General features: G+C 37.1%; 1 protein-coding gene and 1 pseudogene across 2 annotated transcripts in view; one reads left to right on the top strand and one right to left on the bottom strand.

Annotated features, from left to right (window-relative positions):
- Positions 1-5994, top strand: part of Arid2 (AT-rich interaction domain 2) — a 203327-nt gene that overhangs the window by 120967 nt on the left and 76366 nt on the right. The window lies entirely within an intron of this gene.
- Positions 4649-4768, bottom strand: LOC115071722 (annotated as a pseudogene).

Genomic DNA, 5994 nt, shown 5'->3' with positions numbered 1-5994 from the left:
TTTTGTTTAATTCAGATGTCTCTCTGTTAAGTCTCTGGCCTGTTGACCTATCTAATGGAGATAGTGGGGTATTGAAGTCCCCTACTATTACTGAGTGGGGGTTAATCACTATCTTAAAGTCCTGTAGTGTTGTTTTTATGAAGTTGGGTGCACCAGAGTTTGGTGAATATATGTCCATGATTGTAATATCTTCTTGATTCATTGTTCCTTTGATCAAAATGAAGTGGCCCTCTTTGTCTCTTCTGATTAGTTTTAGTTTAAAGTCTATTTTGTCAGATATTAGAAGTGCTACACCTGCTTTTTCTTAGTGCCATTTGCTTGGTATTTTTTTTCCATCCTTTCACTTTGAGATAGTGTCTGTCCTTGAAAGTGTGATGAGTTTCTTTCAGAGAACAAAAAGGTGGGTTTTGTTTCTTAATCCATTCACCTAGTCTGTGGTGTCTTTTACTGGGGAGTTAGTCCGTTAATATTTAAAGTTATTAATGAACAATGGGTATTGAATCCTGTCATTTTTATTTCTGTTTACATTCTTGATATAGCTGTACTTTTCCAGTTATACCTTCTTTGGAATTCTTTCCGTAACCCCTTGGGTATAGTCATTCCTTCTCCCAGAACTCTCTGAAGGGCTGGTTTTGTGGACAAGAATTCCTTCAGCCTATTTATGTCATGGAAGATTTTTCTTTCCCCTTCAATTATAACAGACATTTTGGCTGGGTATAGTAGTCTGGGTTGGCATCTGTGGTCATTTGAAACTGGGAATACTTTGGTCCAGGCTCTTCTGGCTTCCATAGTTTACTCTGAAATGTCAGCCGTACTCCTAATGGGTTTTCCTTTATATGTGACTTGTTGTTTCTCTTTTGAGGCTTTCAGAATTGTCTCTTTATTTTGTACGTGTAGTGTTTTTTACTGTGATGTGCCGTGGAGCGTTTCTTTTTTGATCCTGTCTGTTTGGTGTTCTATATGCTTCTTATATTTGTATGGGCATGTGTTTCTTTAATTTTGGGAAATTTTCTTCCTCAATTCTGTTTAAGATCTGGTCCATGCCATTATCTTGAGATTCTTCTCCTTCCTGTATGCCTATGATTCACAAGTTTGGTCTTTTTATGGTATCACTCAATTCCTGCATATTCCATTCTTGTGATTTCTTAATTTTTTCAGAATCTTTGCTTGAGTGGTCTAGTTCATTCACTTTGTCTTCCAATCTTGATACTCTGTTTTCCATTTCATTCATCCTATTGGTGAAGCTTTCTCCTGTTGTTTCTAATTGGCTTACAGAGTGTCTCACTTCCTTTTTCATTTCAGCCTGAGTAGTCTTCAATATTTCTAACTCTTTACTGAATTCATTCATTCTGAATTCATCCCTATCTTCCTTTAGTTCTTTGATTTGTTTGTGTGTTCTTCAAATTTGTTGAATTCCTTGATCATGTTTATGGTTGTTCTTTTAAATTCTGTGTCCTGGTTTATCTCTAGGGGGTTCACCTTGTAGAACTCTTCTAAAGGACTGGTGGAGTTTGGTGGCGACATAGTGTTTTGGCTTTCCATTTTATTATTTTTTTCTTTGTGATTTTGGCATGTGAATTTCTTTTGTTGTTTGTGATTCTAGTATGAAAATCAAGTCTTCTTTTGTTGAGTTGAAGTTTGCTTCTGTTTGCATTAAAGCTGGTTCCTCTAAGCTTCCAGTTCTCTCTTTTGATTTTATATTGGAGTGGCCAGATTGCTTTTGTCTTCAGGAGTTCCCTCAGAGGCCCAAGTCAGATGAGGATCCGATGCTCTCAGGCTTTCTCCTAAGGTCTAGATCCCTGCAGGAACAATTTTGGCCTCAGGAATTTGGGGGTTGTACTGGCCTGGGAGCCTGGCCCAGGAAAGATGCTTGTCTAGGATAGCTGGTGGCCGTGCCACCCAGAGATGCAAAGGCAGATGGGGCGGGAAGTGGCCCCATGGACTCCTGGGTACTGCACTGAGGTCCTGGGTTGGTCTGGGTGCAAAGGATCTGGAAGAGGAAAGGTCAGCCCCAGGGTCCAGGAGGCTGGTGGGTGGTGCAGCCCAGGGAAGCAGAGGGAGGTGAGGGCGGGGCCAGGCCCAGAAGCACTTCTCCTGGGACCCAGGAAGGCACTGTGTTGGTCTGGATGAAAAGGGTCAGGGAGCAGTGGTGGTTTCCCGCTGTCTCTACAGGCTCTTTCTTTAACTGGTAATTTTACATTTACTTCTCAGTTCCTTCAATCTTTTTCTAGTTTTGGCTAATACAACATTTGACCCGTTTAAGTTTGTACTTTATGGATCACGCTTTTAATTTCTACAAGTCTCATTTTTTAATGTTATGTTTTTAATAATTTTGAACATGTATTGCCTACATTAATTTTTTTAATCATATATATAATTAAAATTATATGTGTAAGGTAAATATCTATGTATATGGTAATTCTATTAAATCTTTTTAGCCTATTGTCAATGACTCATAGTAGATTAATCCCTTGTATATTATTTCAGCTATGAATTTTATCAGTTTAGTTTTCATGAATTCTCTGCTACTGCTTTGCATTTTTCAAGACATTAAAAGAAATGCTGGTTTGAGATCACTACATTACTTCTTTCATTGATTTTTCCATGGACTCACATAGTAGGCACCAAGCCCTAGGAGAATGAAGATTAGACCTATAGTGAACAGTTTAGGGCATGGTTTATAATCCAAGACTCAGAGGCCGGCAACTCTTTTGTGTCCCTTCTAAGAATATTAGATTTGCAAGTTCCCCACTATGTTACAGTTGCATTTTTAATTCTGTTCATTATGACTACCAAAAATCCTATCTCCTCACTTCACCTCACCTTCCATGTCAAGTCCTTTATACGGAATTAGGGAATTCCTTAACTCCAGAAAATAATGAAATTTTAAGTTACACAAAACATTTGCTTATACGTGCAGTCACAATGGGGAGTGATAGTGTAATCATTAAGCACATGAAATCAGAAGACGTAAATGTATTGAAGAGTGGATGATCCCAGCTTTTGCTTTTCTTTTAGTTTTTGCTGTTCATTTTTTTTATTATATTCTTTGAGTTTAATTTGTCTCACCTTTCCAACTTAAGTTGATGTTTCATGATTGGTTTTCCAACATAGACAGTACAGTACATACATTTAAGACCGTGAATTCCCTTAAGTACACTTTTAGCTTTGTTCCACATTTGTTATGTTGTGTTTTCATTACAACGGTGTGTAAAATACTTTCTCATTTCCATTGTGTCTTTTATTTGGAAAGGAATTTTCTTGGATTACAGAAATATATGACGTGATTTCAGTTTTTAAAAATTAATTTCTAATTATATTGCACTGTATTGAGAGAAGTTATACTTAGTATAATTTAACCTTTGAAATGTTTTTATAAACTTTTATTTTGTAGTTTAGTATTGGCCAGACTTTATTATTGCAAGTATTTGAAAATATGTATTCTGAGTTTATTGTGTGTGTGTATGTATATATATATAAACATTTTATTATTTTTATTTTATGTGTATAAGTGTTTTGCCTGTATGTGTATAAGTGCACCACGTGCGTACAATGCCTAACAGAGAAGAGGGTGTCGGATCCCCTGGGACTGGACAGTTGTTAACTGCCACGTGGGTGCTGGGAATCAAACCTTGTTCCTCTAGAACAGCAAGTGTTCTTAATCTCTGAGCTATCTTTCCAATCAAGCCGACACTATTAATTCTGTTGTTATTTTTCTAACAGCACTGCCCTTTGTTGTCTATCTGTCCCTTCAGTTTGGTAGAAAGTTCATTGTAATTTTCCACTTTGATATTGGAAGTAACTCTTCTTATAATTCTATTGTTTGGGTTTGAATACATTGAAACAATTTAATGCACTCGGATATATTTAATTTTCTAGTCAATTAAGCTTATGAAGTTCTTTCTGCTTTTTTTAGTTTGTTTTATTTCGAGATAAGTATCAGCATTGGTTCTGTTGGTATTGTCCTAGTTTCTTCTCTGTTGCTGTGATAAAATACGCTGACAAAAGCAACTTAGGGGAGAGAGGGTTTATTATAGCTCATACTTACTGCTCATGGTTTACGAGAGCTCAGGTGGTAGGAACTTGAAGCAGCTGTTCACGTCCACAGCTGTTACAGTCAGCAGACAGAATGGGTATTTGTCTGCTTCCATATGGCTGTTGTCCAGGGTCCTTACTCTGTGAATGGTTCTTCCCATAGTGTTCCAGCCTTCTTGCCTCAGCTAACATAAATAAGATGATACCCTGCAGGCCAGCCTAATCTGGACAGTCCCTCAGTGAAACTCTTCCCAAGTGATTCTAGATTCTGTCAAGTTAAGAGCACTGGCTGCTATTGCAGAGAACCTGGATTCCATTCCCAGCACCCATGTGGCCACTAGCAACCGTCCTTAACTCCAGGTCCAGAAGATCCAGATGCAGCACCCTCTTCTGGCCTCCACAAGTGTTGCATGCACAAATGCACTTACATACATGCAGACAAAACACTCATACACATAAAATCAAAATAAATAAATCAAAAAATTGAGAAAAACTTAACCACCATAGATTTTTATGTGACTTACTTTGAGTCTTTTTTGGCCTTATTTTCACTTGAGAATTTGAAAACTGTGTGTGTGGATTCTATTTTCTAGTGTAAAATATACATATATTTCACTGTACTAGGATGAAATGAGCCTTAGGATCTTCAGAGGCTGGTAATTCTTACCACCACAATTACTTTAGCAAACCTGGTTCCCTTAGCTGCTGCCACATCTTGAAATATATTTTTTAAATGGTGCGTATTCCATTTATTAGTTTTGATTTTTTTTTTTACTTTACTAGATTTCTGATGGTTTCTTGAATTTATGGATTGTTCTGATTTTGTTTGCCACCGCCACCTCTAGCTCCTACTGAGTATTGATGGTAGTGGTTCTTTTATTTGTTTTAACAGGGCCTCACTACGTAACCCTGGATGGCCTCAAACTTTAGATCCTCCTTACGTGATGGGGTGACAGGTATATGCCACCATGTCTGGTTCTGAATACTGTTAATTCCATTTCCACTCTATTCTCACTTTTTTTCTGTTTCCTGTTGTTTACACTAGAGATTACAGTTTAAATATTTACTCATTTAGTAAATAATTCCTTTTCATCACTTACTGAATAATGCAGGGATTCTAGAACAATTCCATTGTTATTCAGTTGTGATTTGCACATTATATACATGTTAATTTGTTCATTTTTAGATTATCTTTTTAAATCTATTATCTAATAGCTACTTTTTAAATATTATTTTTTATTTTTTTTAGAGGAAGCATATCATTACAGCTTTAATATGCTCAATAACAGTTTCCAGAGCAAAGATACAGTTCTTTCAAAAGTGACTAAAATTTTTAGGTTTGCTGTCCAATTAATACAGTTATACAATATTGAACTCAGTATAAGCCTCTAAGACATAAAATTGAATGAGTTTTTAACCTTTAAAAAAGATCTCCATTTCATTTTAAAATATACTGTTTCTTACAGAAAGACTCATTGTTTTTGCTACTAACGCTGAGATGTTGGCACATGTGTCTTTAATCAGTATGTATCTGATTAGTACTAGTCATAGTCGGTTGCACTCGAATCCTTGGCACCCGTGTATAGATATAATATCATCAAGTAGATTTCAATGGTTTTTGTGTGTATATCATACAGAACATCCCAAACAATCTTATTCAACTATACACCCACTTCCCAGATGGCACCCTCCCATAGCCTCCCCGCCACACTAGAGCCCTTATACGCTAATATTCCTGCTACTGTCTGCTGTGTTGTTGGCACCCCCAGCTGTTCCCCACTCCTTGTCCATCTGGTGAATCTAGTCAGCCTACCTAGATAGAGGTCTTTGTTTTAGGAGGGTCAGCTGTTCCTCATCTAGCAGCAATGAGTTGTCAGTATTCCTTTAGATGAGATTGGGGTCTGCTGTTGATTTTCCCAGTTCTATTCTGGCCTACTATTTGGGGGTCCCTTGGCCATT

Source organism: Nannospalax galili, unplaced genomic scaffold (genome assembly GCF_000622305.1).
Source record: "Nannospalax galili isolate Female #2095 unplaced genomic scaffold, S.galili_v1.0 scaffold841, whole genome shotgun sequence".
Lineage (NCBI taxonomy): Eukaryota > Metazoa > Chordata > Mammalia > Rodentia > Spalacidae > Nannospalax > Nannospalax galili.
The sequence above is the reverse complement of the archived record's forward strand: the minus strand, read 5'-3'. Positions and strand labels throughout refer to the sequence as shown.